This window comes from Myodes glareolus, chromosome 2 (genome assembly GCF_982192425.1).
Source record: "Myodes glareolus chromosome 2, mMyoGla1.1, whole genome shotgun sequence".
Taxonomy (NCBI): Eukaryota; Metazoa; Chordata; class Mammalia; order Rodentia; family Cricetidae; genus Myodes; species Myodes glareolus.
In genome coordinates, this window is record NC_142027.1 from 90777660 (window position 1) to 90787715 (window position 10056).

The window sequence follows — 10056 nt, forward strand, 5'->3', positions numbered from 1 at the left end:
CACATTAAACCCTACACACTAATAGTAGGAGATTTCAACACTCCTTTCTCGCCAATAGACAAGTCAACCAGACAGAAACTTAATGGAGAAATAACAGAACTAATAGATGTAATGAATCAAATGGACTTAACAGACAGCTATAGAACATTCCACCCAAACAGGACAGTATATACCTTCTTCTCAGCATCTCATTAACGAAGTAAACACCTACAGAAACAAAAAAATTATTGGAGTAAGCACATGTGTCTCATCGCATCACCATGGAATAAAGCTAGAATATTTAATAACAATTCTACCCCTAGATAGCCAACAAGCTCAAGAAAACTTAATAGTCAACTACTGAACCATCCCTGGGTTAAGGAAGAAATAAGAAAGATACTAAAATCTTCCTTGAATTCAACCAAAATAAAGACACAACATACCCAAACCTATGGGACACTATGGAAGCAGTTCTAAGAGGAAGTTCATAGCACCAAGTGCCCACATAAAGAAAACAGAGAAAGCTCACATTTCACACAGAGAAAGAGACCTAACAGCACACCTTAAAGTTCTAAAAAATAAGAAGCAGACTCATCCAGGAAGAGTAAAAGACTGGAAATAATCAAACTGGGGACTGAAATAAACAAAATAGAAATACAGAAAACAGTCCAAAGAATCAATGAAATAAAAAGCTGGTTCTTGGAGAAAATCAACAAGATCGACAAACCACTATCCAAACTAATCAAATCACAGAGAGAGAACACTCAAATTAACAAGATCAGAAATGAAAAGGGGGACGTAACAAGAGACACTGAGAAATTCAGAAAATTATTAGGTCTTACTATAAAAGTCTGTAAGCCACAATATTGGAAAATGAAAAAGACATGGACTTTTTTAGATAAATACCCTATACCAAAATTAAATCAAGACCAGGTGAACAATTTAAATAGACCGATATGTCAGAAAAAATAGAAAATGCTGTCAAAAACCTTCCAAGAAAAAAAGATCATGAGCAGATGGTTTTAGTGGAGAATTGTACCAGACCTTCCAAGAAGAACTAATACCTATACTCCTTAATGTGTTCCATGTAATAGAAACAGAAGAGTCATTGGAAACTCTTTTTATGAAGCTACAGTTAACCTGCACCAAAACCACACAATGACTCAACCAAGAAAGAGAATTACATACTAATCTCACTCATGAACATCGATCCAAAAATTCTCAAGATACTACTGGGAAACCAAATCCAAGAACACATCAAAAAATTATCAATTGTGATTCAATAGGCCTCATCCCAGAGATGCATGGCTGGTTCAACATCTGAAAATCTATCAATGTAATCCATCATATAAATAAACTAAAAGAAAGAAAATGATCCTTCTTTAGATGCTGAAAGAGCATTTGAGAGAATTCAACACCCCTTTATGATAAAGGTCTTGGAGAGATTAGGTATGCAAGGTTCAAACCTAAATATAATAAAAGCAATATACAGCAAGCTGATATCTAACATTAAGTTAAATGGAGAGAAACTCAAAGCCATGCCACTAAAATCAGGAACAAGACAAGACTGTCCATTCTCACCATATCTCTTCAATATACTGCTTGAAGTTCTAGCAATAGCAATAAGACAACATAAAGAGAGCAAGGGAATTCAAATTGGAAAGGAAGAAGTGAAACTTCTTATTAGCAGATGTTATGATAGTATACATAAGTGACCCCAAAAACTCTACCAGAGAACTCCTACAGCTGATAAATTCCTTCAGTGATGTGGCAGGATACAAGATCAACTCCAAAAAATCGGTTGCCCTCCTATACACAAAGGATAAAGAAGCAGAAAGGGACATCAGAGAAACAACACCTTTCATGATAGCCACAAATAGCATAAAATATGTTGTAAAGACATCTAATTATGGATACCCTTAAAGATTTTTAGAAATAAAAGTACATAGCTATAGACCTTGCTGTGTGTTAGATTACAATGTAAATCTACAAAACGCATAAGACTTCAATACCCAAATCATTGATCACAGAGAATGGTGCTGGCACCTATGGAGAGTCTTTATCAGTACCTGAGTCTTTGGTGCAGGAAGGTATCTACACACTACTAGAAAGAAACTTAATCATCAAAAATCCAGCTACAAACTCTTTGATCTACATTGGTGTCCTGTTCATAAACTATGTTTATGTACAATGGTGGCACAAAGCTTGTTGGAGAAATAAAGTATAACCTTATTTGACTGAAGGCTAACTCCACAAGATGAAACCCATACCTCCCATTGTTTTGGTAACCAAGAACCATAATCTATATAGTTAAAGAACCAGAGGTTAAACCAAACAAATTGGGTGCTCATGAGTGACATTCTACTACAATGAATATACTCATAGATCAAAGTGTTGCTCAACCATCAGCAGAGAAGAATCCTCTGGCAACAGGTGGGGAGAAAAAAATGGAGAAACATACAGTCAGACAATATGCAGAGATTGAGAGTCCTTGAAACACCACTGAATTGAAGGTCTCCATGAAATACCTCCCATCAGGATCAACAGAACCATGTGAAGGACGAGGAAGCTTCAATGTTCATGAGGGAGATTGGTCTGTAATTCTCTTTCTTGGTTGAATCTTTGTGTAGTTTTGGTACCAGGGTAACTGTAGCCTCAATATAAGAGTATAGCAATGTTTATTCTGCTTCTATTATGTGGAACAATATGAGGAGTATAGGTAATTCCTCTTCTTTGGAGTACTGGTAGAATTCTGCACTGAAATCATCTGGCCCTGGGAAAAATTGCTTGGAAGACCAATCTCCTTCATGAACGTTGCTACAAAAATACACAACAAAATACTGGCAGAAAATTGGATGGATTTAGAAAACATCATTTTGAGTAAGGTAATCCAGACACAAAGAGATAAGTATCACATGTACTCCCTCATAAATAGTTTTTTAAACATAAAGCAAAGAAAACCAGCCCAAAATCCCAATCCCAGAGAACCTAGACAACAATGAGGGCACTAAGAGAGACACACATAGATCTAATCTAAGTAGAAAAAGCCAAGATCTCATGAGTAAATTGGGGGCATAGGGACCTTGGAAGATGGTTGAAGGGGAGGGGAGAGACAGGGAGGGGAGCAAAGAATATTGTAGAGGGGACCAATGGAACTGAATCGAAGACCCGGATATCAATCCACACATCTTCGAACACCTGTTTTTTGATAAAAAAGCAAAAAGTATCAAATGGAAAAAAGAAAACATATTTAACAAATGGTGCTGGCATAACTGGATATCAACATGCAGAAGAATGAAAATAGACCCATGTCTATCACCAGCACAAAATTCAAGTCCAAATGTATCAAAGATCTCAATATAAAACCTAAAGCCTGTCACACTAAACCTTTTAGAAGAGAAAGTGGGAAGTACACTTGAACGCATTGGCACTGGAGACCACCTCCTAAATATAACCCCAGCAGCACAGACACTGAGAGAAACAATTAATAAAAGGGACCTCCTGAAACTGAAAAGCTTTTGTAAAGCAAAGGACATGGTCAACAAGATAAAATGACAGACTACAGAATAATTACTTATTAAAAAATAGTTCAAATTAAAAATTAAAACTTGTTACAAAGTCATATTACAGCTCCAAAAAAGCATATGAATCTTGGTGACCAGTGAAAGGAACATTTGGAATCATGAAAAAAGGGCTGGTGAACATGACTAAATATAACAGTGACTTTTCTAGGTATTTAATAATATTACTGAATAAAGTGGACAATTTTGTACTAGAGAGAAGTTTGTAAAAACTCAAGTAATGAGAATGTCTTTTTAGTGTTCTCTGTTTTATAGGTTTTACTATTGAGAACCTAATGTAATTTTGTGGGGATTTCTACAAACACCAGGATTGGGAGAATAACAAACCACATGGTGCAAGAAGGAAAGCCTGAACAGCTAGACTCAGTAGCTTGTGTTGGTTCAGACTTCTAGAATTCGACCCTGAGTTGTCTTAAGATTCAAGGTACAGTGAGGACAGCATTCAGCACATCTTTTCTCTGGATTGGGTTCTATAGTTAGGTCCTGACATCCAATAACAACAATCATGTCTTTCTAATTCAATGCAAATATTTGTTTCAGGAGACATAAAATTACATCCAAGAATAACCATGGAACACAATGCACTTGAGTAAATGGAACTATCCCTTTTTCTTCCTGGAGATTCTCTCACTGTTCCCCAAGGCATTAACCAGTATGCATGATTTTGATAGTATTTTGACACTTTGAATACTAAGTATGTTCAGTGTTACTACTTGGAGCTTGGGATGGCCTGGTCATACAGAGAGGACAAAGATAACATGGGCGGGGTATATCCTCCAACAGCCCCAGTTGTCAGAGCAGAAAATGGTGTATACATATTTTCATCAAATTCACTACTCTGTGGTCTTAACATTCTTGGTTTTCTCAGTGCTTCCTGTTAGCACAAGAACCTTTGTAATCGCTACAAATTACAACATTTTTACCTTCAATTTCCTACCTCCAGTCTCTTATATACCAAATATCTCTGTTCTCATTCAAGATCTGTTTTTTATGTATTGTTATTTTATGCATAAATTTATATATACATATATTCCTAAGTACAAAGACACAAGTCCAGGGAATGTTACTATTCTATATGTTTTCAGGTCTGTCCGTTGGTTACAGGACAACCAGTTTATGTCTTTCTCTCTGGGGAAGGCCACCTCTTCCACTTCCTGCTTTCCTTAATGACTCGAGTTCTTTTTGATGTTGTTGCCTTGTAGTTTTTTCCTTGGCCAGTTTGGAAAGCCCATTAATAACCCCCAACTACCTTATGCTGATTTGAACTTCAATTTCACAAAGTTTAAAGCAATCTATGTTGTGTGTCATTCACTGTCTTACCAGATCCCAAGTAATGACAGGGAGAGTTCTTATTATGAATGCTGGGTCTTAACTTAGGCTTTTTTCCAGTAAGGTCTAATAAATTTACCCATATTTTTATTCTACATGCTGCCACATACAACATATTCTGCTTCCTCCCTGTCTACGAGCAACTCATGTTCATGCCTCAATTTCTGATGCTACTTTCTCTCTAGCTTGTGCCTACATATTGTCCATTCATCTTCCTATTAGAGCAATCACAGAAATCCATGTTCACACTGTGTAGACATATTGTACAACAAATCTACTTCTATTTTATGACATATTTTCATTGTTGTTGTCATCCATTTAGCAAATCTCATTAATGATACCCTGCTATTAGAGAATAGACTATCAGAAAAAAATGTGAAAAAATTGGCCAAAGTGTTTAATTTAATTTGATTGCAAAGACACAGAATGAAAAGATTTAAGTTTCAATCAAGCTTATATTTAGTAAAATCTCTAAAAGAATTGAAGGAAACTAATGTTTAGACAGGATAAAATCTCATTACATAAGCAACCATATGCCAAGAAATTTAATATGTAATAAAATCTGAAATAGTTTGAAGTTGGCTGGTTCTTTAATACATTATCTTAAAATAGAGTCATGAAAAGTTATTGCTTAATTTTTTCCTACTAGAAATATTTACTTATTCATAATAGCTGATGATTGAATAGTATTGTTCACATTAATTCAGGATATAAATTCAGTTTATAACAAAGGTTTGATGAAAGTAAAGATCAAATCTGGATGCAATGTTTCTAAATCTATAAAAACTGTATGACTGTATAAGCACTGACAAAGCTTTGAAAGTTAATCAAAGGATGTGAGTTTGTGTAATAAGTTGGTCAATGTGTGAAAATCAGTATAGTAAAGTAATATGAGGTATACTAGGAAATTTTATGAAATGTACCTAGTACATGAATTTTGTGATGCTTTCTAATAGTTGATTTTGTGTTAAAAGACATATCACATTCTTTACAATTGTAAGGTTTATCACCAGTATGGAGTTTGCAGTGAGTGTGAAGAGCTGAGATCTGGGTAATGGCCTTGTCACATTCTTGACATCTGTAAGGTTTTCTCACTAGTATGTGTTCTGCGATGTGTGAGAAGATTTGAGACACAGGTAAAGGTGTGTCAAGAAAGCCACATTCTTGACACCTGTAAGGTTTCTCACCAGTATGGAGTCTGTGGTGAGTGCGAAGGGCTGAGAGATGGGTAAAGGCTTTGTCACATTCTTGACATCTGTAAGGTTTCTCACCAGTGTGGATTCTCTGGTGAACTTGAAGATTTTCACGCCAAGCAAATCACTTGCCACATGTCTGACATCTGTAAGGTTTCTCACCAGTATGGATTCTGTGATGATTATGAAGTGTTGAGACCAAGCTAAAGGACTTGCCACATTCTTGACATCTGTAGGGTTTCTCGCCAGTATGGGTTCTCTGGTGAGTATGAAGAATTGAGACCTGAGTAAAGGATTTGTCACATTCTTGACATCGGTAAGGTTTCTCACCAGTGTGAATTCTGTGATGAATATGAAGATATGAAACCTGAGTAAAGGACTTTCCATATTCTTGACATCTGTAAGGTTTCTCACCAGTATGGATTCTGTGATGTCTATGAAGAACTGAGTTCTGGGTAAAGGATTTGCCACATTCTTGACATCTGTAAGGTTTCTCACCAGTATGGTTTCTCTGGTGAGATTTAACATTTGCATGACAGATAAATGACTTGCCACAATCTTTACATTTGCATGTCTTCTCTTTGGAATTAATTCTCTTATGCATAGTGGGGCAGGTATATCTGTTGAAGCACTTTCCACATTCCATATAATTGTTTTGTTTCTCTCCATTTTGATTGTTTATATAATGCCTCCCTTGTTTCTGGTCATGCTGAAACAAAAAGAAGGTGTGTTGCAATCAAAATCATCCTTACAATTATCATGTATGTATTGGCTCTTAGGAAAATCAGACGTCTTCTATGAACTTATATAATGAGGAAAGACATACTGTGATTTTATCTTTTGGGAATTTGTCTCTTTAAGAAGAGGATTCTGGAAACTATTCTTCTTAGAGTTACTAGGAAATGCTTTAAAAACATCATTGAATATGTAAAGTTTCTCATGACTCAAAATTCTATGATATATTTTCAGTCTCATTTTATTGAGTAAAATTTCTCATGTTTATCTCATGAATAGCTTGTAACAAAATGTAAATTTTGTTGAGAAAATTCTAGTGAATGTTTAATAGAATACATGTCATTAAATTTTCAGGTTTTTCAATATTCTTTGTAGAAAAAAACATTTTTTAAAACTTATTTGTATTTTTTTTACTGAAGAAACTGCTTCTGAAAATCTGATGAATAGAGATTATTTCGATCATGACATAATCCATTCTCTTTTCTTTCTTCACCAAATATTGAAATCATTTTTAAATGGAAGGTTTTAAAATCACTACTTACAGCTATTCCTGATACCAACTTCAGAATACAATCTTGTCTATTCTCCTTTGAAAATAAGTCTTGCGTTTGATGAGAATATAAAACTGGAAGAAAGAAAAATATATAATTATCTGAATTAGTATACTTAGGTGAAACTTTTCAGATATAAAAGTGACACAATTATATATATGTAGACATATATGCAAGATGGCATATTATATAAAATAAACTTCAAATCATTTATTCTAATGAAACAAAGTTTTTAATGTAAATGGATAGAATATCTTTTTATAACACACATTAAATACATTTTTAAAAATGAAAGGATTGAGTTTATGTTATCTTAGAGGTTCCAATCATAGTTTTCAGAATAATAAATGAGATTATGGTGGTTTGAGTGAAATGACCACATACAATCAGATATCTGAATACACGGTCTAATGTTGGTGGATATTTGTGGGTAAGATAGAGAGGTATCAACTTACTGGAATACCTATATCCATGAACACTGGCTTTGAGAATTTTAAAGCCTTCTAATATCGACAGTGAGCTATCTATGTTCTCGTGTGGATCTATTTGAGACATGTCACTTCTGCTCTAGCCCCTAGCCAACTGCTTTCTCTGATTCATCATCAAGGGTCTTTCTTCTATACGTTGCCTTTATCTTGGAGTTCTATCACAACAATAGATAAGCAGTTAATACAAAGACTATAACCCAAGTAAAATAAAATTGTATTTATAAAATTGTATTATCTTAATGGATATCACTCAACTCCATAATCCCTTGAAATGAAAAAATTGAGTAATATTAAGAAAAAGACACAATATTAATTAATCAAGAAAGAAGAAAAAGGAAAACCAGAAAGAGTTATTACGAACTGATCCACAGATAATCATGTATACCATAGTGAAGGGATTCATAAAATTTCAGACATCAAGGAAATTCACTAGAATTGAAATTATTATCAGAGATACATTTTCTCTTATTCTTATACAGAAAATAGATGCCTTCATAAAATATATTCTGATTATGACTTTTCATCCCTCAAATGCCCTGAGTTTATCCCCATCTTTACCCATATCTGAATTCATCCACTTTCTGTCACTTCTTAGAAAACAAATAGTCATCTAAAGAATAACAATAAAATAATCAGAATAAAAGAAACCAGATAGGGTAAGAGAAGAAAAGCAGAGAAAGAAAAAGCATAGTAAGCATATGTAGAGAGAAAGACAAACTTTTGCAGACACAAAATTGTGTAAAACAAAGCATAGCAAAACTCTAGAAGGTGTAATGTACATAAAGATACCATAAGGTCATTAATAAAAATAAATTTCCAAACTAAACATTGCGGGGAAAAAGAATGTAAAAATTCCGTTGAGTTGTATTGGTGATATCTTTCAAGTGCTGGTTATGGGGAATTCCTGTAAGTGTGACTTTTTTTGGCTTACATTTTTTAATTTTTATTTTATTACTTTAAAAAATACCAATTAAAATACCACACTCGCTCTTCCTTCCACTCTTTCTCCATTCCCTCCTACCCCTCCCTCCTCCAATCCTAAAACAGGACAAGGCTCCCTGCCTTGAGGCAAGTCCAAGCATGCCCTACTACATTTAGGTTGCACAAGGTATACATCCAGAGAGAATAGGATCCCAAAAAGCCAGTACATGCAGTAGAGAAAAATTCCAGTGCCACGGTCAATGCCTGCTCAGTCTGCCCCAACTGTCAACCATATTCAGAGCGTTTGATCCCATGCTAGTTCACTCCCAGGCCAGTTGGAGTTGGTGAGCTCCCATTAGCTCAGGCAAACTGTCTCAGTGAGTGAACCACTCATGGGCTTGACCTCGTTGCTCATATTCTCACTCCTTCCACTATTCAACTGGACCTGGGAGCTCAGTCCAGTGTTTGGATGTAGTTTTCTCCTTCTGTTTCCATCTTTTGTTGGACAAAGGTTCTATGGTGATATTTAAGATAATCATCAGTCTGACTACACTGAAAGGCTAGTTCAAACATCCTCTCCTCTATTGCTTAGGGTCTTAGCTGGGGTCATCCTTGTAGATTCCTGGGCATTTTTCTAGAGCCAGGTTTCTTGCAAACCACATAAAGGCTCCCTCAATCAAGATATCTCTTTTCTTTTCTTTTTTTTGGTTTTCTTTTTTATTAATTTATAAAAGTTTCCACTTCCGCCCTCCTCCCAATACCCTCCCACTCCCCCCACTCCCTCTCCTCCTCCTTCTCCAGCCCTAGGAGCAGTCAGCGTTTCCTGCTCTGTGGAAAGTTCAAGTTCCTACCCCTTCCCTCCAGGTCTAGGAAGGTGAGCATCCAACCAGACTAGGATCCCAAAAAGCCAGTACATGCAGAGGAAACAAGTGCCAGTGCCATTATCAATGGCTATTCAGACAGTGCCAGCCACATTCAGAGAAACAGGCCACATTCAGTGAATCCAGTTTGATCACGTGCTCATTCAGTCCCAGTCCAGCTGGACTTGGTGAACTCTCATTAGATACCCACCTTGTATCAGTGGGTGAACACGCTCCTCACGGTCCTGCCTTCCTTGTTCATGTTCTCCATCCATTTGCATGCAAAATTCAAGATGTCGTTTTTTTTTTTTCCTGCTGAGTAGTACTCTAATGTGTAGATGTACTACATTTTTTCCCTTTCTTTAGTTGAGGGGCATCTAGTTTGTTTCCAGGTTCTGGCTATTCCAAATAATGCTGTT

At 35.7% G+C, this 10056-nt stretch overlaps 1 pseudogene across 1 annotated transcript; it reads right to left on the reverse strand.

The window, feature by feature from the left end:
- Positions 1 to 5576: 5576 nt before the first annotated feature.
- Positions 5577 to 7438, reverse strand: LOC146895553 (uncharacterized; annotated as a pseudogene). The gene is made up of 2 exons (XR_015736964.1): positions 7360 to 7438; positions 5577 to 6791 (listed from the first exon to the last, which is right to left on the reverse strand). The product of XR_015736964.1 is annotated as an uncharacterized LOC146895553 (transcript).
- Positions 7439 to 10056: the final 2618 nt, after the last annotated feature.